At 48.7% G+C, this 22,582-nt stretch overlaps 1 protein-coding gene across 2 annotated transcripts in view; it reads right to left on the minus strand.

Annotated features, from left to right (window-relative positions):
* The window catches only part of LOC142311101 (gastrula zinc finger protein XlCGF66.1-like), a 94,469-nt gene that overhangs the window by 56,875 nt on the left and 15,012 nt on the right, over window positions 1-22,582 (minus strand). Inside the window, exon 2 of one of the 2 annotated variants that reach the window (XM_075349205.1) lies at window positions 3,375-3,437. The exons of the other annotated variant lie outside the window; for it this stretch is intronic. The gene's annotated coding sequence lies outside the window, so the exon portion shown is untranslated. The remainder of the gene's footprint in view (window positions 1-3,374; window positions 3,438-22,582) is intronic. 2 annotated transcript variants of the gene reach the window in all.

Below are 22,582 nucleotides of genomic sequence, written 5' to 3' on the forward strand. Positions count from 1 at the left end.
TGCAGCCAGGAATGTAACATGCTTAGTTTCAGAATCCCTTTGCCTGCCCTATAACATGCTGCTCTCAGATCAAGTAGTAAAAACCTGCTGACAGATTCCCTTTAAGGGTGACTTGGATCTTACCTGTGTAACCGTTGTGCCACCCTTTCCCCACAAGTCCCATATTAAGGCAAAGTCCTGCCATATTATAATGGGGTATATGATAGGTTCTTAAAAACATCAACCTCATGGGATTCAGTTCTACAGTTTGTCTGGATTACCACAGGGTAGTCCTTAGTGTCGTCATGTTGGATACATCGCCCATGATTTTCCACAGAATCAGCCGGTCCAACAGTCCCGTCCAACAGTCCCGTCGTTGCCCAGTCCAGTCATTGCCACTCCACTTATTGACACAAGATATACCTGCGGCACCTTGTCAGGCTGAGAGTCTACAGTGCAGGCTGGATAAGCATAATGCAAAGAGTGCTGACCCATACTGCAGTCCATAGGCTTGATGACCATGGGGCAACAAGCAACTATGTGAACTGGGCCGTGACACCTCAAACAAACTACGTCATTCACTGAGAACTTTGGCAACAGCTCAGCTGCCCCTTGGGACCTCACATGCCCCCAGTTATTGCTCTAGTACCGTTCTTATGGGTATTGGTCTTTTGGAACTCCAATATGGCAATGCTATGACACCTGGTTTACTCATGGACCTCTCGACCACCTGGTAACTTTCTATCAAGTCCACCAGGTCATCAGCGTTTCGGGAATCTACCTGGGCAACCCAGGACTGCCCTGGCTTCAGAAGGGAATGAAACAATCAGTCCATGATAAACCACTCCACCGTTTGGGTGGAAGTCTCCGGCTGCAACTACTTTTGAACTAAAAACAACAAATCAAACATTTGGGAGCGAGAGGTTTGTCACTGTGATACACCCAATGGTGCACCCATTGCACCCTGACAGTCAGAGTCTCTCCTAAGCATGCTAATATCTCAGTTTTTACTTTAACATAATATTTCGCGTCCTGCAAAGCCAGGGCATAATGGTCATAATAGGCCTTTTGCAGCTCTCTGGTTAGATATGGCGCCAGTCATTATGTGGAAATGACTAGTGAGAAAAGAAAAAAAGAGGGAGAAATATAATATATATATATATTATACATACACACACGCACCACGATTCAAAAGTTTAGGGTCACTTAGATATTTCCTTATCTTTGAAAGAAAAGCACATTTTTTCAAAGAAGCTAACATTAAATTAAACAGAAATCCACTCTATACATTGTCAATGTGGTAAATGACTATTCTAGCTTCAAACGTCTGTTTTTTAATGCAATATCTACATAGGGGTATAGAGGCCCATTTCCAACAACCACCACTCCAGTGTTCTAATGGTACATTGTGTTTGCTAACTGTGTTAGAAGGCTAATGGAGTTTAGAAATCCCTTGTGTAAAGGTACCGTCACACTAAGCAACATCGCTAGCAACATCGCTGCTGAGGCACAACTTGCTAGCAATGTTGCTTAGTGTGACATCCAGCAACAACCTGGCCCCTGCTGTGAGGTCGTTGGTTGTTGCTGAATGTCCTGGGCCATTTTTTAGTTGTTGCTGTCCCGCTGTGAAGCACAGATCGCTGTGTGTGACAGCGACAGAGCAACAACTGAATGTGCAGGCAGCAGGAGCCGGCTTCTGCGGACGCTGGTAACCACGATAAACATCGGGTAACCAAGAAGCCCTTCCCTTGGTTACCCGATATTTACCTTCGTTACCAGCGTCCGCCGCTCTCAGCTGTCAGTGCCGGCTCCTGCTCTGTGCACATGTAGCTGCAGTACACATCAGGTAATTCACACCATGCGTACTGTGGCTAGGAGTGCAGGGAACAGGGAGCCGGCACTGGCAGTGTGAGAGCGGCGGACACTGGTAACGAAGGTAAATATCGGGTAACCAAGGGAAGGGCTTCTTGGTTACCCGATGTTTACCGTGGTTACCAGCGTCCGCAGAAGCAGGCTCCTGCTGTCTGCACACGTAGCAGAGTACACATCAGGTAATTAACCCGATGTGTACTGTGGCTAGGTGTGCAGGGAGCCAGCGCTAAGCGGTGTGCGCTGGTATCTAAGGTAAATATCGGGTTGGTTACCCGATATTTACTTTAGTTACCAAGCGCAGCATGCTTCCACGTGTAGCGACGCTCCAGCGATCCCTGCCAGGTCAGGTTGCTGGTGGGATCGCTGGAGCGTCGCTTAGTGTGACATCTCACCAGCGACCTCCTAGCAACTTACCAGCGATCCCTATCAGGTTGTATCGTTGTTGGGATCGCTGGTAAGTTGTTTAGGGTGACTGGGCCTTAAGTATGTCAGCACAGTTCAAAAACAGTTTTGCTGATTAGAGAAGCTATAAAACTGACCTTCCTTTGAGCTAGTTGAGAATCTGGAGCATTACATTTGTTGGTTCCATTAAACTCTCAAAATGGCCAGAAAAAGAGAACTCTCAACAGTCTATTCTTGTTCTTAGAAATGAAGGATATTCCATGCGAGAAATTGCCAAGAAACTGAAGATTTCCTACAATGGTGTGTACTGCTCCCTTCAGAGGAGAGCACAATCAGGCTCTAACCAGAGTAAAAAGAGAAGTGGGAGGCCGCGCTGCACAACTGAGCAACAAGACCAGTACATTAGAGTCTCTAGTTTGAGAAATTGGCTTCAACTGGCAGCTTCATTAAATAGTACGCCAGTGTCAACGTCTACAGTGAAGAGGTGATTCCGGGATGCTGGCTTTTAAAGCAGAGTGGCAAAGAAAAAGCCATATCTGAGACTGACTAATAAAAGGAAAGAGTAATATGGGCAAAACAACACAGACATTGGACAGAGGAAGATTGGAAAAAATTGTTATGAACAGACAATTCGAAGTTAGAGGTGTTTGGATCATACAGAAGAACATTTGTGAGATGCAGAACAACTGAAAAGATGCTGGAAGAGTGCCTGATGCCATCTGTCAAGCATGGTGGAGGTAATTTGATGATCTGGGGTTGCTTTGGTGCTGGAAAAGTGGGAGATTTGTACAAGGTAAAAAGGATTTTGAATAAGGAAGGCTATCACTTCATTTTGCAATGCCATGCCATACCCTGTGGACAGCGCTTGATTGGAGCCAATTTCATCCTACAACAGGACAATGACCCAAAGCACACCTCCAAATTATGCATGAACTATTTCGGGAAGAAGCAGGCAGCTGGTATTCTATCTGCAATGGAGTGGCCAGCCCAGTCACCAGATCTCAACCCTATTGAGCTGTTGTGGGAGCAGCTTGACCGTATGGTACGCAAAAAGTGCCCATCAAACCAATCCAACTTGTGGGAGGGGGGGGAAGCTTGGGGGTGAAATATCTCCAGATTACCTCAGCAAATTAACAGCTAGAATGCCAAAGGTCTGCAAAGCTGGAATTGCTGCAAAGATCATTCTGTGACGAAAGCAAAGTGTGAAGAGAAAATTATTATTTCACGTAAAAATCATTATTTCTTTAACTTGTTTTTATTGATTTTCATTGACACATGAATGTATTCAACATACATCTTGAAAACACATTGCTTAAGCGGGCTTTACACGCTACAACATCGCTCAAGTGATCTCGTTGGGATCATGGAATTTGTGACGTACATCCAGTCGCTTTAGCGATGCCGTTGCGTGTGACACCTATGAGCGATTTTGCATCATCGCAAAAACGTGCAAAATCGCTCATCGGTGACATGGGGGTCCATTCTCTAATATCGTTGCTGCAGCAGTAACGAAGTTGTTCCTCGTTCCTGCGGCAGCACACATCGCTCCGTGTGACACCGCAGGAACAAGGAAGCTCACCTTACCTGCCTCCTGCCCGCAATGCGGAAGGAAGAAGGTGGGCGGGATGTTACGTCCCGCTCATCTCCGCACCTCCGCTTCTATTGGGCGGCGGTTCAGTGACGCTGCTGTGACGCTGAACGAACCGCCCCCTTAGAAAGGAGGCGGTTCGCCGGTCACAGCGACGTAGCAGGGAAGGTAAGTAGTGTGATGGGTCCGGGCGATGTTGTGCGACACGGGCAGAGATTTGCCCGTGTCGCACAATCGATGGGGGCGGTTACCCACGCTAGCGATATCGGTACCGATATCGCAGTGTGTAAAGCGGCCTTTACTGTATGTGCAATAATACATCAGTCAGTTGGATGATAAACAGGATAATTAAAAAATCATTATTTCTAACCTAGTCAACGTCTGGATTAGATTTCCTATTCATTATGCAACTCATTTGATAAATAAAAGTATGATTTTTCATGGAAAAGATAAAATTGTTAAACACAAACACACACACACACACACACACACACATCTCAATAAATTAGAATATCATCAAAAAGGTTAATTTAATTCAGTAATTCAATACAAAGAGGGAAATGCATATATTATATAGAGTCATTACACACAGAGTGACCTATTTCAAGCTTTTATTTATCTCAGAAAATTAGAATAACTACCACAAAACATCTGCAAAAGGCTCCAGAAGTGTTTAAAATTGTCCCTAAGGCTATGCGCGCAGGTTGTACATTTTGATGCGTTTACGCTGCTCTTTGCACTGCAGCGTAAACTAATGCGTTCTGTGTCCCCAGCAAAGTCTATGGAACTTGTGCAAATCCCATCCGCACGTTTCATTTTAGATCGCAGCGATTTGAATGCTGAAATTTGTTGCCGAATCGCTACATTCTAAGAAGCAACATGTCATTTAATTTGTGCGCTTTGGATGCTACTCCCACTCTGTCTATGGGGAGAGAAAGCAGCCAGAGCGCATGAATTCTGCAATAATTCAGCAGTCACAATACATGGGTTTTGAAATGCACATGCACTGCCAAATCGCTGCAGAATTTTCTGCATGACAATATTCAACGTGTGCATATCGCCTTAGTCTGGTTCAGTAGGCTGCACAATCATAGGGAAGAATGCTGACTTGACAGATGTCCAGAAGCAGTCATTAACACACTCCACAAGGAGGGTAAGCCACAAAAGGTCATTGCTAAAGAAGCTGGCTGTTCACAGAGTGCTGGATCCAAGCATATTAATGGAAAGTTGAGTGGGAGGAAAAAGTGTGGTAGAAAAAGGTGCACAAGCAGCTGGGATAAACGCAGCCTTGATGGGATTGTTAAGAAAAGGCCATTCAAAAATTTGGGGGAGATTCACAAAGAGTGGACTGCTGCTGAAGTCAGTGCTTCAAGAGCCACCACACACAGCCGTATCCAGGACATGGGCTATAACTGTCGCATTCCTTGTGTCAAGCCACTCATGACCAATAGACAACGCCAGTAGCGTCTTACCTAGGCCAAGGAAATAAAGAGCTGGTCTGTTCTCAGTGTCCAAGGTGTTGTTTTCAGATGAAAGTAAATTTTGCATTTCATTTGGAAATCACGGTCCCAGAGTCTGGAGGAAGAGTGGAGAGGCCACAATCCAAGCTGCTGAGGTCTAGTGTGAGGTTTCCACAATTAGTGATGGTTTGGGGAGCCATGTCATCTGCTGGTGTAGGTCCACTGTGTTTTATCAAGACCAAAGTCAGTGTAGCCTTCTACCAGGAAATTTTAGAGCACTTCATGATTCCCTCTGCAGACAAGCTTTTTGGAAATGGAAATTTCATTTTCAGGACTTGGCACCTGTCCACACTGCCAAAAGTACCAATACCTGGTACCACAGTATCACTGTGCTTGATTGGGCAGCAAACTCGCCTGACCTAAACCCAAAGAGAATCTATGGGGTATTGTCAACAGGAAGATGAGAGACAGCAGACCCAACAATGCAGACGAGCTGAAGGCTGCTATCAAAGCAACCTGGGCTTCCATAACACCTCAGCAGTGCCACAGGCTGATCGCCTCCATGGCACGCCGCAATGATGCAATAATTCATGCAAAAGGAGCCCCGACCAAGTATTGAGTGCATTTACTGTACAGACTTTTCAGTAGGCCAACATTTCTGAGTTGAAAATCATTTTTTCAGTTGGTCTTATATGTGCCGCCCCTGCAGCGGATCGAACCGCTCGGATCCAGGGGTGGTGATTACTTGTGGCTCGAGGGGCTAGGGGCCACACTCAAATGGAAAAGGGGGTATTTACAGGGGAATTGGTACAGTTCGTGACGCCACCCGTGGTGTACGGTAATTGGGAGTATCGCCGCTGCCATTGGGAGTACCCGGGGTGATGGAGTGGGGCAGCAAGATAACGTTACCCTCCACGGGTATGGGTAGGCCCCGGGACTCTGGATGGTGATGCGGGGGTGCAGTGCAGGGGTCAGTCGGGTACTTACTCAGCAATGAAGCAGACGCTGCCAACAGGGTAAACCAAGTCTCTGACTGCCGCTGTCTCCTGAGGGGAGTTCGTCCGGGTCCCGTCCCCTGCAGCACTGCCTGGTGGTCCATAACCTGCCTCCTGGCACCAATTTAGATTGCCCGTTGTGGCCCGGTAGCTTGGAGCTTTCCGAGCCCTGTTCCCCACTGTGGCTAAGTGAAGGAGCCTGCTCTCAGGAGCTTAGGCGTGGGATTTCAGTGAGCCTCTTGCTAGGAAAGCCCTATCTCCCTCGTTGCTCTAGTGCCCCCGATCTCTGAGCTTCGTGGGAACAGTCCATAAAGGCCCTGTCCTCTGCAGGTTAATTACCGGGTCGCCTGAAGCTTCTCCCCGACCTAGGATCCGTGTACCCTGACATGCCTTCTGTCCCGGACCGGTGATAGGACCAGGCTGCTGACCATCCTCCTTGACAGGTCCCAGGCTCCTAGCCTCAATCCCCTGCGACCGGGGGTCCGACTTCTCTAGGTCGAGACCACAGTCTGCGACCTAGTCTGCTTCTCCCCTGGGAGCTACAACTCCCAGCTTCCTCAGAGCTCCTCACAGCTCGAGGGTTACTACTCAACTGAACTTGACACCTCCCACCTCCCTGTCTGACCCCTAGGTGGGCAGCCCTATTCCTGCTTAAGCAGCCCACTGGTGTGCCTGACAGGTGGGGTGCAAGATGTATCTAGGATTTGTGAATGCTGGTGGAGGCAGCACTGCAGGATAGTTTCCCAGAACCATGGGGGCTTGAGTCCTGCACGGGAAGGGCAGATTGTGCAGAACCCTGTGACGGCCTGAATAGACCATGGGCATCACATTATATAATATTCTAATTTTCTAAGATAATGACTTTTGGGTTTTCATTGGCTGTAAGCCATAATCACCATTAGCAGAAATAAACACTTGAAATAGATCTCTCTTTAATGAGTATCGAATATATGCGTTTTCCTTTTTGTATTAAATTAATTAACTTTTTGATGATATTCTAATTTATTGAGATGAACTTGTATATATTTATTTATAGCTGCTCCATCATAATCCTTCACCATATTATCTAATAAGACTATTTTTGTGCTCTTTGATTTCTAGCATTTTCTACTGCATTCCTTGCGAAAATTGGAAATCTGGGGTTAAAACAATATTTTAGTGGTAAAAATGTAATTATTTTTTATTTACCACTCAACAGTAAAAATTGCTGTGACACACCTGTAGTGTCAATATGCTCACTACACCCCTGGATGAATTCATTAAGGCTATGTGCGCACTGGAAAATTGAATTTTCTCAAGAAAATTCTGCAAGCACTGAAAGATTACCACACCCGCGGTAAAAAACCGCGACAAACTGCGAACAATACCGCTGTAAAACCGCATGCGGTTTGCCGCGGTTTTACAGCGGTATTGTTCGCGGTATTGCCGCGGTTTTGCCGCGTGCGGGTTGGTACATGTGCTTTAATGCATTCAATGCAATAAAGCACATTGAAAAGAAAAAAAAAGTAATTTCCTTCTTAGGGCGGCTTTGCACGTTGCGACATCGCAAGCCGATGCTGCGATGTCGCACGCGATTGTCCCCGCCCCCGTCGCAGGTACGATATCGTGTGATAGCTGGCGTAGTGAAAATTATCGCTACGCCAGCTTCACACGCACTCACCTGCCCTGCGACCGTCGCTGTGGCCGGCGACCTGCCTCCTTCCTAAGGGGGCGGGTCGTGCGGCGTCATAGCAACGTCACACGGCAGGCGGCCACTAGCGGCGGAGGGGCGGAGATAGGCAGGATGTAAGCATCCCGCCCACCTCCTTCCGTCCGCATATCCTACGGAAGCCGCAGTGAGGCCGGTAGGAGATGTTCCTCGCTCCTGCGGCTTCACACACAGCGATGTGTGCTGCCGCAGGAACGAGGAACAACATCAGTCCGTCGCGTCAGCGTAATTATGGATTACGCAGACGCTGCACCGATGATACGATTACGACGATTTTGCGCTCGTTAATCGTATCATCTAGGCTTTACACACTACGATGTACGATGTCGCATGCGATGCCGGATGTGCGTCACTTTCCATTTGACCCCACCGACATCGCACCTGCGATATCGTATTGTGCAAAGCCCGCCTTAGATAGCAGACAGATAAATAGCAGGATAGAAGAATAGATAGAGAGATAGCTAGATAGTTAGATAGAGGGATAAATAGATAGAGTCCCTGTGAGCACACGCTGCATTTCTCACGGTCGGTAGTGAGTTCACATTACCGGCCGTGGGAAATGCCCTGTGGTTACCTCTCTGCAGTCTGTCTCGCTGCGAGGCTGCATTCAGCAGTGTCAGTCGCGGCTGGATGCAAGCGACGCAGGACGTGGATTACGCCGGAGCTGTGTGTTTCGGGGGGGTTAATAAACGGGTGAACCAGGGGCTTTTTGGTGTTTTATTTAAAATAAAGGATTTTTCGGTGTGTGTGTTTTTTCACTTTACTTACGGGTTGATCATGTCAGCTGTCACATAGACGCTGTCATGATCAAGCCTGGACTTAGTGGCGGCGATCCGCCGCAATTAACTCCTTATATTACCCTGATTTCCACTGCATCACGGCAACAGGAAGAGCCGGGGACACTCCGGGACTGCCGCATAATGGATGCGACAGTCCCGGGGCAGCTGCGGCTGATATTCTCGGCTGCGGGAGGTGGGAGGGAGGGGGGGGGACATTAACCCTGCCCCTCGCCCTCCCCAGCCTGAGAATACCGGGCCGCCGCTGTGTGCTTACCTCGGCTGGAAGGTAAAAATACGGCGGAGTCCACGTGTTTTTTTTTTCTATATGTCCGTTTGCATTCTATGTGTATTCTATATGTCTGTGTTCTATGTCTGTGATGTGTGTCTGTGATGTGTGTGTGTTTACTCTCTGCTCCGCTTCCTCTTCCTGTCATAATGACATCACTTCGCTGCAAACCGCAGGCAGCGATGAACATTACCGCAGGAATACCGCGAAATACCGGAGGGAATAAAGCAGGAAAACGCAATGAACCGCACAGAATTTGCTGCCTGCGTTATTCCCTGCAGGATTTCACGATTACATTGCAGTCAATGTAGTGAAATCCCGCAGCGACGTGCGGAAAAGAAGTGACATGCAATTGTTTTTGCTGTGGGAATCCCGCAGCAAAACATGCAGCTGTCAAATTACGCATAGTGCGCGCAGCATTTTTTTTTCCATAGGTTTTGCTGGTGATTCACTGCAGAGATGTTATGAACATTTTCTGCAGCGAAACATGCAGCAAAACCGCAGGAAATCCGCGGGAAAAAACGGTAAGTGCGCAAAGGGCCTAAGGGGTGCAGTTTGTAAAATGAGGTCACTTATGGGAGATTTCTGCTGTCTGGCATCTCATGGGCTCTGCCAATGTGACATGTGGCACCTGCAAACCATAACAGCAAATTCTGAAGTTCAACATGGCGCTATTGCCCTTCTCAGTTTGTCACTATACCTCAATAGTAGTTCCCTATTACATCTACGGTATATGGCGCACTCAGGAAAAATTACACAGCAAACTGTGTGAACCTTTTTTTCGTAATAGCCCTTATAAAATTAAAAAAAAAAAAAATTAGGAGTGAAACAACATGTTAGTGAATAAAAATGTAATTATTCTTTATTCATTGCGCAGTGGTATATCATTCAATGACACATCTGTGGTGTTAATATGCTCACTGCACCCATAGAATTTATTGACAGGTGCACTTTTTAAAGTGGAATCACTTATGGGGGGCTGCTTTTCTGGCAAGTCAGGGACTGTTAATATGGCATGGCACCCTCAAACCATTCCAACTGAACCTGAACTCCAATATGGCGCTACTTCCTTCCTGAGCTTTGCATTGTGCCTCAAAACATAGTTTTCGACCACATATTGTGAATTGGCGAACTCAGGATGAATTGTGTAACAAATTGTATAGTCCAGTTACTCTTTTTAAACTTTTTGAAAATTAAAACTTTGGGGTCAACCAACATTTTGGTGAAAAATATGGTAATATTTTATTTTCACAACCCAATCTTATACAATTCTGTGAATCACCTGAGGTTTACAATTGCTCACTACAACCCACAATCAATTCACTGAGAAGTGTAGTTTCCAGAACAGGTTCACTTGTGGGGGTTTCCTGCTATTTTGGCATGTCAAGAGATCTTCAAATGTGACATGGCATCCGCAAATTGGCAAACAGGCAAAATGGCACTCCAAAATTTAGATAGCGCTCATTCCCTTCAAAGTCCTGCTTTGCACACAGACATTATGAGGTACTGGTGTACTCAGGAGAAAATGCACAACAAATTGTATGGTCCATTTTCTACAGTTAACCTTGTGAAAATGAAAAATTGGGGGTTAAGGCAACATTTTCATGGTGAAAGTATATTTTTTCATTTTCGCAGCTCAACATTATAAAATTGTGTGATGCACTAGTAGGTTCAAAGTGCTAACCACACTTCTAAATAATCTCATGGAGGGCTCTAGTTTCCAAAATAGGATTACTTGTTGGGTGTTTTCACTGTTTAGACATATCAAGGGCTTCCCAAATGTGATACGATGTCTGCTAACGATTCCAGCCAATTTTCGTTCCAGAAGTCAAATGGTGTTCCTTCTCTTCCGAACCCTCCGCCAACAGTAGTTTTCCACCACATATGGGATATCGGTGTACTTGAGAAATTGGACAATCAATTGTATGGTGCATTTACTCCTGTAAAGAGGGCTTTACACGCTACAATATATCTAACGATGTGTCGGCGGGGTCACGTCATAGGTGACGCACATCCGGCATCGTTAGTGTTGTTGTAGCGTGTGAAACCTACGTGCGATTGCGATTGAACGAATAAACATTGATCGCATACACGTCGTTCATTATCTAAAAATTGCACGTCAGGTTGTTCAATGTTCCGGAGGCAGCACACATCGTAATGTGTGACACCCCGGGAACAATGAACTGCATCTTACTTGCGTCCCGCGGCTCCCGCCGGCAATGCGGAAGGAAGGAGGTGGGCGGGATGTTTACGTCCCGCTCATCTCCACCCCTCCGCTTCTATTGGCCAGTTGTCGTGTGATGTCGCTGTGACGCCGAACGTCCCTCCCACTCCAGGAAGTGGATGTTCGCTGCTTACAGCGAGGTCGTATGGACGGGTAAGTACGTGTGATGGGAAATAATTGTTTGTGCGACACGTTCAACAAATTGAATGTGCCGCACATACGATAGGGGCGGTTATGATTGCATACGATATCGTATGCTTAATTGTTGTAAGGTGTAAAGCAGGCTTTACCCTTGTAAACAACGCAAAATTTAGAGCTAACAAAAATATTTTTCTGTGGGAAAAATATGATTTTTTTTTGTTTTCTTAGCTCAACATTATATAATATTGTGAAGCACCTGGGGGTTCAAAGTGTTGACCACAGATCTAGCTAAATTCCTTGAGTGATTGTTTCCAAAATGGGGTTATTGTGGGGGGGTTTCACTGTTTAGGCACATTAGAGGCTCTGCAAACAGGACATACTGTTCGCTATCGATTCCAAACAATTTGGCATTCCAAAAGTCAAATGGTGCTCCTTCCCTTCCGAGCCCTGCCATGCGCCCAAACAGTAATTTTAAACCACGTATAAACATACAACACATTTTATAGTGCATTTTCTCCTGTTAACCTTATGAAAATGCAAAATTTGGGGTTAAAGTAACATTTTTGTGGAAAAAAGTAAAATTTTTTTATCCTTCTGTGACGCCCTGGCCTATCATGTCGTCACAAGGGTGCCGTGCAATCTGCCCTTCTGCATGGTACCCGCTCCTCCTTGGTTACGGGTCCTGTCCCTTTGGTGTTGCTAAGAACAGGTATACACAAATCCTGAAGAACACTCTGCACCACACCCACCAAACACCCATTGGGCAGCCTGAGGGGAATAGGGCCGCCCAGATGGAGGGATGGTATAAGGAGGGCCAGAAGTGTCAGAAGTAGAGTGAAGTGCCAGTGAGCCGTGACAGGACAAGGTCACGCTGCGGAGCTGGGCTCCTGTACCCGTCCCAGGTGCCAGACAGGGGGCACGGTACTGCCACAGAGGGCAGATCGGCGGCCTTGTGCTACAACCAGGCAGGGACCAGGGCACGACGGGGTACGCAGATCCTAGGCTGGGAAGGAGCTTTATGCAGCCCAGTAATTCACCCGACGGGAATGGAATCTTCACGAACTGTTGCCCACCCTCTCCAGAATCGGGGTACTAGCGCAACGAGGGGGATAGGACTTCCCAAAACCATCCAGAAAATGCCAAGTGTGAACCCTGAGAGCAAGTTCACCCTGCTAGCCACGCAGGTGAGCGGGATCTGAGTTGTTTCAGGTAAAAGGGATCCACACAGAGTAAACACAGTGCCAAGGAACAAGGCTTCAGTAATGTAATGTAATGTAATGTAATGTGGCCAACACCTTTAACTAATTCTGAATCCAGAAATAGACAATGTAATACAGCAGCTATAGGACGCAAAAAGTGCAAAATTTGTAATGAAACCCAATTGCAAAAATTAATTTTAGCCCAAATTGTATGCATTAATGTAAAAAAAAACAACAAACCCACAAAGGTGGACAAACCATTTAAGGATATGTGCATATGGGGCAGTTATGTTACATAGTGGATCCAACACGTAATACAATATCAGCAATGTGTTAGAGTTTGTATTATATACACTATCTATATACAGTAAAGACCAAAAGTTTGGACACACCTCCTCATTCAAAGAGTTTTCTTTATTTTCTTGACTCTAAAAATTGTAGATTCACATTGAAAGCATCAAAACTATGAATTAAAACATGTGGAATTAAATACTTAAAAAGTGTGAAACAACTGAAAATATATCTTATACTCTAGGTTCTTCAAAGTAGCCACCTTTTGCTTTGATTACTGCTTTTCACACTCTTGGCTTTCTCTTGATGAGCTTCAAGATGTAGTCACCGGAAGTGGTTTTCCAACAGTCTTGAAGGAGTTCCCAGAGATGATTAGCACTTGTTGGCCCTTTTACCTTCACTCTGCGGTCCAGCTCACCCCCAAACCATCTCGATTGGGTTCAGGTCTGGTGACTGTGGAGACCAGGTCATCTGGCATAGCACCCTATCACTCTCCTTCTTAGGCTAAGTTCACACTTCCGTTGTTTTGCATCAGTCACATGCGCTGATGCGCTGTACAACGGATGACAACGGATGACAAAGAACAGAATTCTTTGTCGGATTCCGTTGTGTGCGGGGGGCGGCGTTCGGGGGGCGGACTTCGGGGTGGGTGGAGCCGAGCGGGGCCGTGGCATTGAGTACGTCAGTGCCACGGGGACTGCAGGACAGGTGAGTGTAAGTGTGTGTGTGTGTGTGTGTGTGTGTGTGTATACATGCTGTGTGCGGGGGGTGGAGCGCAAGGGTGCGGAGTTCAGGGTGGGTGGAGCCGAGCGGTGCCGTGGCACTGAGGACATCAGTGCCGCGGGGACTGCAGGACAAGTGAGTGTGAGTGTAAGTGTGAGAGTGTGTGAGTGCGGGAGGGGGCGGAGCCGAGCGGTGAAGTGTCGGGCTCCGTGCACAGCCAGGGCAAATATCGGGTAAAAGCAAAGCACTTTTTGCTTGGTTACCCGATATTTATCTTGGTTACCAACATACACCGCTTAGCGCGGGCTCCCTGCACCCGTAACCAGTGTAAATACCGGGTAACTAACCAAAGCGCATTGCTTAGTAACCCAATGTTTATCCTGGTTACCTGTGCGGGGAGCCAGAGAGCGCATGCGCAGCGAAATCCAACGGATTCCACTGCACAAAAAACGTTACATGCTGCGTTGCTCCCGCCCGGCGGTCAGTCAAAAAACGACTGACCGCGACGCAGCGGATGCAACGCAGCATCATCAGTCACAATTCATCGCCAATAGAGGTCTATGGGGAAAAACTGGAATCCTGCAAAATATTTTGCAGGATACCGTAATTCCTCAAGGCAACGGATTGTGACTGATACAAAACAACGGAAGTGTGAACTTAGCCTTAGTCATATAGCCCTTACACAGCCTGGAGGTGTGTTTGGGGTCATTGTCCTGTTGAAAATAAATTAAGGTCCAACTAAGCGCAAACCGGATGGAATAGCATGCTGCTGCAAGATGCTGTGGTAGCCATGCTGGTTCAGTATGCCTTCAATTTTGAATAAATCCCCAACAGTGTCACCAGCAAAGCCCCCCCACACCATCACACCTCCTCCTCCATGCTTCACAGTGGGAACCAGGTATGTAGAGTGCATCCGTTCACCTTTTCTACAAAGACACGGTGGTTGGATCCAAAGATCTCAAATTTGGACTCATCAGACCAAAGCACAGATTTCCACTGGTCTAATGTCCATTCCTTGTGTTCTTTAGCTCAAATAAGTCTCTTCTGCTTGTTGCCTGTCCTTAGCAGTGGTTTCCTAGCAGCTATTTTACCATGAAGGCCTGCTGCACAAAGTCTCCTCTTAATAGTTGTTCTAGAGATGAGAAGGTGTGTCCAAACTTTTGGTCTGTACTGTATACACACAATATATATTTACATATAAGGGAGAGGGAAATATGAGATGCCTTCTTATTTGGAGCCTATTGACTGCACTTGTATTATTTCATAGTTGCATGTTCCTTTATGGATTAGAGGAATGTTTTAACCCCTTCACGACCTATGACATACCGGTACGTCATAGGTCGTGTCTGTCACTTTAATGTGGGCTCATGCGGTGAGCCCGTATGTTTCCTCACACATGTCGGCTGATCTGATCAGCCATGTTCAGGCAACAGGTGCCTGAGTGGATCTTGGATCTACCCACACCTGTTAACTATTTAAATCCCGATGTCAATATCCGACAGTGGGTTTAAACATGCTCCAGACAGGAAGGTGCCATTTCCCCCCGCCATTGGTGGCCCTGTGATGTAATCATGGGTGGGGGAGGGGGGGGGGGCGATGGGTTGTCATGCTAGCCAGGGGCCAACTGATAACCCCTGTCACTATCATGACATAGTTCTTGTGAACGTCGGCATTCACAGGAGATCAGCATTTCTGCTTTACTCTGTGCAGTAGAAGTGATCAGAGTGTATAAGCTTCAAGGTCCTATGGGGACTAGTAAAAAAAAAAAAAAAGCGTAAAAGAAAAAGTTTTAAAAATATGAAAAAATTAAAAAAAAGTTTAAAATCACCCCTCCTTTTGCCCCATTGAAAATAAAACTATAAAAAATACACGTTTGTTATTGCCGAGTTCAGAAATGCCCAATCGATCAAATATAAAATAAATTAATCCGATTGGTAAGTGGCAAAATGATGAAAAAAAATAAAAAAAACGACAGAACTACGTTTGTTAGTTGCCATAACATTGCAATAAAATGCAATAAGAGGCGATCAAAACATCACATCTACCCAATAATGGTATAATTAAAAATGCCAGGTCAGGATGCAAAAAATAAGCCCCAGATCCTGAAAAATGAGAACACTATGTTGTCTTGGAAAATGGCGACAAAAGCGCAATTCACTTTTTGACAAATATCTAATTTTTATTATCATTAAAAATAAAACTATACATGTTTATTGTCTATAAACTCGTACTGATCTTGGGAATCATACTGTCAGGTCACTTTCACCATTTAGGGAAGATGGTAAATAGCCTTCCCACCCAAAAACACAAATTGTGGAAATGCACTTTATTGCAATTTCACTGCACTTTGAATGTTTTCCCGAACATTATATGGTAAAATGAATGGTGTCATTCACAATTACAACTCATCCCGCTAAAAACAAGCCCTCACATGGCTATGCTGACGGAAAAATAGAAAAGGAATTACTCTTGAAAGACAGGGAGGAAAAAACGGAAACTAAAAATGGGTGATGAAGGGGTTAATTCTATAATCATATGATGGGTCATCGAATATCAGATCTTTGAGGTTGGACGCCAGACACCTCCACCAATCAGCAGTGCCAGATGTAAACAGGAGCAGTACGGTTTGGTGGCCGCTGCCATGTTCTGCAGATTAGGTCCTACTCAGGTGAATGCCAAGAGAACCTGGCAGCGGCCATCAAACAGCTGTTCAGCTCTGCAACCAGTTATCTCCAGAGAACCGCCGATCAGTGGAGGCGCGAGATCCCAAGATAGGTCATTGTAGTGAAACACCCAAATTCAGGGAAGAATAAAGTCACAAAAACAGTCCCAAATTGCTGAAAACCTCTCCATTATTTTTAGCCTATTAACCAGCTTCATGCGTCCTCTTGGCTGCTGATTGACGTCTCCAGCATTGGGTGCCATCATTATATCCTGACATCTCCAGTCAGCAGTAAAGGAGAAGCACTGAGCTAGTTTGCTGACACTGCCATAGGTTTAATAGATAACAAGCAGCAGGGACTCCCAGCTTTGAGAAGACCCCCCCATTTCAATTCTACAACAGACATGTACTACAACATAATAATACACTGCATGTAATACACACAGTCAGGGCAGGACTGGGGTGTGAGGGGCCTACCAGGGAAATTGCCTCTAGGGGTCCACACTATGGCTACCGTAAACGTTTTTATTACTTGATCATTTCCGGCTTCTCTCAGTATAACGTGCGCCTTTTAGCAAACTCTACAGTGCGCATAGAGCCCTGTCCTGTGCCTGCAGATAGCGCATAGAGCCCTGTCCTGTGCCTGCAGATAGCGCATAGAGCCCTGTCCTGTGCCTGCAGATAGCGCATAGAGCCCTGTCCTGGGCCTGCAGATAGCGCATAGAGCCCTGTCCTGTGCCTGCAGATAGCGCGGAAGAGCCCGGTCCTGTGCCTGCAGATAGCGCGGAAGAGCCCGGTCCTGGGCCTGCAGATAGCGCGGAAGAGCCCGGTCCTGGGCCTGCAGATAGCGCAGAAGAGCCCGGTCCTGGGCCTGCAGATAGCACATAGAGCCCTGTCCTGGGCCTGCAGATAGCGCATAGAGCCCTGTCCTGTGCCTGCAGATAGCGCATAGAGCCCGGTCCTGTGCCTGCAGATAGCGCGGAAGAGCCCGGTCCTGGGCCTGCAGATAGCGCAGAAGAGCCCGGTCCTGGGCCTGCAGATAGCACATAGAGCCCTGTCCTGGGCCTGCAGATAGCGCATAGAGCCCTGTCCTGTGCCTGCAGATAGCGCAGAAGAGCCCTGTCCTGTGCCTGCAGATAGCGCAGAAGAGCCCTGTCCTGGGCCTGCAGATAGCGCAGAAGAGCCCTGTCCTGTGCCTGCAGATAGCGCATAGAGCCCGGTCCTGTGCCTGCAGATAGCGCAGAAGAGCCCGGTCCTGTGCCTGCAGATAGCGCAGAAGAGCCCGGTCCTGTGCCTGCAGATAGCGCAGAAGAGCCCGGTCCTGTGCCTGCAGATAGCGCAGAAGAGCCCGGTCCTGTGCCTGCAGATAGCGCATAGAGCCCGGTCCTGTGCCTGCAGATAGCGCAGAAGAGCCCGGTCCTGTGCCTGCAGATAGCGCATAGAGCCCTGTCCTGTGCCTGCAGATAGCACATAGAGCCCTGTCCTGTGCCTGCAGATAGCACATAGAGGCCTGTCCTGTGCCTGCAGATAGCACATAGAGCCCTGTCCTGTGCCTGCAGATAGCGCATAGAGCCCGGTCCTGTGCCTGCAGATAGCACATAGAGCCCTGTCCTGTGCCTGCAGATAGCACATAGAGCCCTGTCCTGTGCCTGCAGATAGCACATAGAGGCCTGTCCTGTGCCTGCAGATAGCACATAGAGGCCTGTCCTGTGCCTGCAGATAGCACATAGAGGCCTGTCCTGTGCCTGCAGATAGCACATAGAGGCCTGTCCTGTGCCTGCAGATAGCACATAGAGGCCTGTCCTGTGCCTGCAGATAGCGCATAGAGCCCTGTCCTGGGCCTGCAGATAGCACATAGAGCCCTGTCCTGTGCCTGCAGATAGCGCAGAAGAGACCTGTCCTGTGCCTGCAGATAGCGCAGAAGAGACCTGTCCTGTGCCTGCAGATAGCACATAGAGCCCTGTCCTGTGCCTGCAGATAGCACATAGAGACCTGTCCTGGGCCTGCAGATAGCACATAGAGCCCTGTCCTGTGCCTGCAGATAGCACATAGAGCCCTGTCCTGTGCCTGCAGATAGCACATAGAGCCCTGTCCTGGGCCTGCAGATAGCACATAGAGGCCTGTCCTGGGCCTGCAGATAGCGCATAGAGGCCTGTCCTGTGCCTGCAGATAGCACATAGAGGCCTGTCCTGTGCCTGCAGATAGCACATAGAGCCCTGTCCTGTGCCTGCAGATAGCACATAGAGCCCTGTCCTGGGCCTGCAGATAGCACATAGAGTCCTGTCCTGTGCCTGCAGATAGCACATAGAGCCCTGTCCTGGGCCTGCAGATAGCACATAGAGCCCTGTCCTGGGCCTGCAGATAGCACATAGAGCCCTGTCCTGTGCCTGCAGATAGCACATAGAGCCCTGTCCTGGGCCTGCAGATAGCACATAGAGTCCTGTCCTGTGCCTGCAGATAGCACATAGAGACCTGTCCTGGGCCTGCAGATAGCACATAGAGCCCTGTCCTGTGCCTGCAGATAGCACATAGAGCCCTGTCCTGGGCCTGCAGATAGCACATAGAGGCCTGTCCTGTGCCTGCAGATAGCACATAGAGCCCTGTCCTGTGCCTGCAGATAGCACATAGAGCCCTGTCCTGTGCCTGCAGATAGCACATAGAGCCCTGTCCTGTGCCTGCAGATAGCACATAGAGCCCTGTCCTGTGCCTGCAGATAGCGCATAGAGCCCTGTCCTGTGCCTGCAGATAGCGCATAGAGCCCTGTCCTGTGCCTGCAGATAGCGCATAGAGCCCTGTCCTGTGCCTGCAGATAGCGCATAGAGCCCGGTCCTGTGCCTGCAGATAGCGCATAGAGCCCGGTCCTGTGCCTGCAGATAGCGCAGAAGAGCCCGGTCCTGTGCCTGCAGATAGCACATAGAGCCCTGTCCTGTGCCTGCAGATAGCACATAGAGCCCTGTCCTGTGCCTGCAGATAGCGCATAGAGCCCTGTCCTGTGCCTGCAGATAGCGCATAGAGCCCTGTCCTGTGCCTGCAGATAGCGCATAGAGCCCGGTCCTGTGCCTGCAGATAGCGCATAGAGCCCGGTCCTGTGCCTGCAGATAGCGCATAGAGCCCGGTCCTGTGCCTGCAGATAGCGCATAGAGCCTGGTCCTGTGCCTGCAGATAGCGCAGAAGAGCCCGGTCCTGTGCCTGCAGATAGCGCAGAAGAGCTCGGTCCTGTGCCTGCAGATAGCGCAGAAGAGCCCGGTCCTGTGCCTGCAGATAGCGCAGAAGAGCCCGGTCCTGTGCCTGCAGATAGCGCAGAAGAGCCCGGTCCTGTGCCTGCAGATAGCGCATAGAGCCCAGTCCTGGGCCTGCAGATAGCACATAGAGCCCAGTCCTGGGCCTGCAGATAGCGCATAGAGGCCTGTCCTGTGCCTGCAGATAGCACATAGAGCCCTGTCCTGGGCCTGCAGATAGCACATAGAGCCCTGTCCTGGGCCTGCAGATAGCACATAGAGCCCTGTCCTGGGCCTGCAGATAGCACATAGAGCCCTGTCCTGGGCCTGCAGATAGCACATAGAGGCCTGTCCTGTGCCTGCAGATAGCACATAGAGCCCTGTCCTGTGCCTGCAGATAGCACATAGAGTCCTGTCCTGTGCCTGCAGATAGCACATAGAGCCCTGTCCTGTGCCTGCAGATAGCACATAGAGCCCTGTCCTGTGCCTGCAGATAGCGCATAGAGCCCTGTCCTGTGCCTGCAGATAGCACATAGAGCCCTGTCCTGGGCCTGCAGATAGCACATAGAGGCCTGTCCTGGGCCTGCAGATAGCACATAGAGGCCTGTCCTGGGCCTGCAGATAGCGCATAGAGGCCTGTCCTGTGCCTGCAGATAGCACATAGAGGCCTGTCCTGTGCCTGCAGATAGCACATAGAGCCCTGTCCTGTGCCTGCAGATAGCGCATAGAGCCCTGTCCTGGGCCTGCAGATAGCACATAGAGCCCTGTCCTGGGCCTGCAGATAGCACATAGAGCCCTGTCCTGTGCCTGCAGATAGCACATAGAGGCCTGTCCTGTGCCTGCAGATAGCACATAGAGCCCTGTCCTGTGCCTGCAGATAGCACATAGAGGCCTGTCCTGTGCCTGCAGATAGCACATAGAGCCCTGTCCTGTGCCTGCAGATAGCGCATAGAGCCCTGTCCTGGGCCTGCAGATAGCACATAGGGACCTGTCCTGTGCCTGCAGATAGCACATAGAGCCCTGTCCTGTGCCTGCAGATAGCACATAGAGCCCTGTCCTGTGCCTGCAGATAGCACATAGAGGCCTGTCCTGTGCCTGCAGATAGCACATAGAGCCCTGTCCTGTGCCTGCAGATAGCGCATAGAGCCCTGTCCTGGGCCTGCAGATAGCACATAGAGCCCTGTCCTGGGCCTGCAGATAGCACATAGAGCCCTGTCCTGTGCCTGCAGATAGCACATAGAGCCCTGTCCTGTGCCTGCAGATAGCGCATAGAGCCCTGTCCTGGGCCTGCAGATAGCACATAGGGACCTGTCCTGTGCCTGCAGATAGCACATAGAGCCCTGTCCTGTGCCTGCAGATAGCACATAGAGCCCGGTCCTGGGCCTGCAGATAGCACATAGAGGCCTGTCCTGTGCCTGCAGATAGCACATAGAGGCCTGTCCTGTGCCTGCAGATAGCACATAGAGCCCTGTCCTGTGCCTGCAGATAGCCCATAGAGCCCTGTCCTGGGCCTGCAGATAGCACATAGAGCCCTGTCCTGGGCCTGCAGATAGCACATAGAGCCCTGTCCTGTGCCTGCAGATAGCACATAGAGCCCTGTCCTGTGCCTGCAGATAGCGCATAGAGCCCTGTCCTGTGCCTGCAGATAGCGCATAGAGCCCTGTCCTGTGCCTGCAGATAGCGCATAGAGCCCTGTCCTGTGCCTGCAGATAGCACATAGAGCCCTGTCCTGTGCCTGCAGATAGCACATAGAGGCCTGTCCTGTGCCTGCAGATAGCGCATAGAGGCCTGTCCTGTGCCTGCAGATAGCACATAGAGCCCTGTCCTGTGCCTGCAGATAGCACATAGAGGCCTGTCCTGTGCCTGCAGATAGCACATAGAGGCCTGTCCTGTGCCTGCAGATAGCACATAGAGCCCTGTCCTGTGCCTGCAGATAGCACATAGAGCCCTGTCCTGTGCCTGCAGATAGCGCATAGAGCCCTGTCCTGTGCCTGCATATTGCACAGGATTTCTTATAGCCTCTTATTTATTGTAGATAATAATGGAATCTGTTATTTACAGTCAGTCGCAGTTTTTCTTACACACGGACGTTCCTTGTCCTAGGAAAACCACCGAGTCCATCAGGAAAACAATATTACAAGAGAAGCAAAATGAAGCATCTTCACATGGAAAAGATTACTAAAATGAATCCACCTGTGCCGCCATCTATCCACCCATATAGGGTCTGCCCTGACTTGGGAACTCCCCTATAGAGTCAGTATGGGGAGAGCGCAGCATTACCACCCAATACTCTTCCATATGGAGACTGGTGAATTCTCTTCTCTTTCCGCCCTCACACATTACATCATTATCCGGTAATGATCGGCCCCAGTGTCTGTACTGGATGTGACCAGTCATTCTGTGGGACAGAGGCCTAGAAAAGCCGCACTATGGTTTCCACATTAGTTTTACTTGTTGGATAAACCCTTTACTAGTCCTGTGTATTCTGACAACACTGCTCTATGGGCAGGTCATGTATTTTCTTTTTTATATTTATTTATATTGAGGCCCCTCCTGTACTATCATCACGTATAGAGGCCCCCTGAAGAGTTATTACATATAGCCTAAGATACTGACACTGGGGGTACAGGATAATGGCACTGACACTGGGGGTGCAGGATACTGACACTGGGGGTACAGGATAATGACATTGACACTAGGGGTACAGGATAATGACACTGACACTGGGGGTGCAAGATACTGACACTGGGGGTACAGGATAATGACATTGACACTAGGGGTACAGGATAATGACACTGACACTAGGGGTACAGGATAATGACACTGACACTGGGGTACAGGATAATGACAATGACACTGGGGGTACAGGATAATGGCACTGACACTGGGGGTACAGGATAATGACACTGACACTGGGGGTACAGGATAATGGCACTGGGGGTACAGGATAATGACACTGACACTGGGGGTACAGGATAATGACACTGACACTAGGGGTACAGGATAATGACACTGACACTGGGGTACAGGATAATGACAATGACACTGGGGGTAC

This window comes from Anomaloglossus baeobatrachus, chromosome 5 (assembly GCF_048569485.1).
Source record: "Anomaloglossus baeobatrachus isolate aAnoBae1 chromosome 5, aAnoBae1.hap1, whole genome shotgun sequence".
NCBI classification, from domain to species: Eukaryota; Metazoa; Chordata; class Amphibia; order Anura; family Aromobatidae; genus Anomaloglossus; species Anomaloglossus baeobatrachus.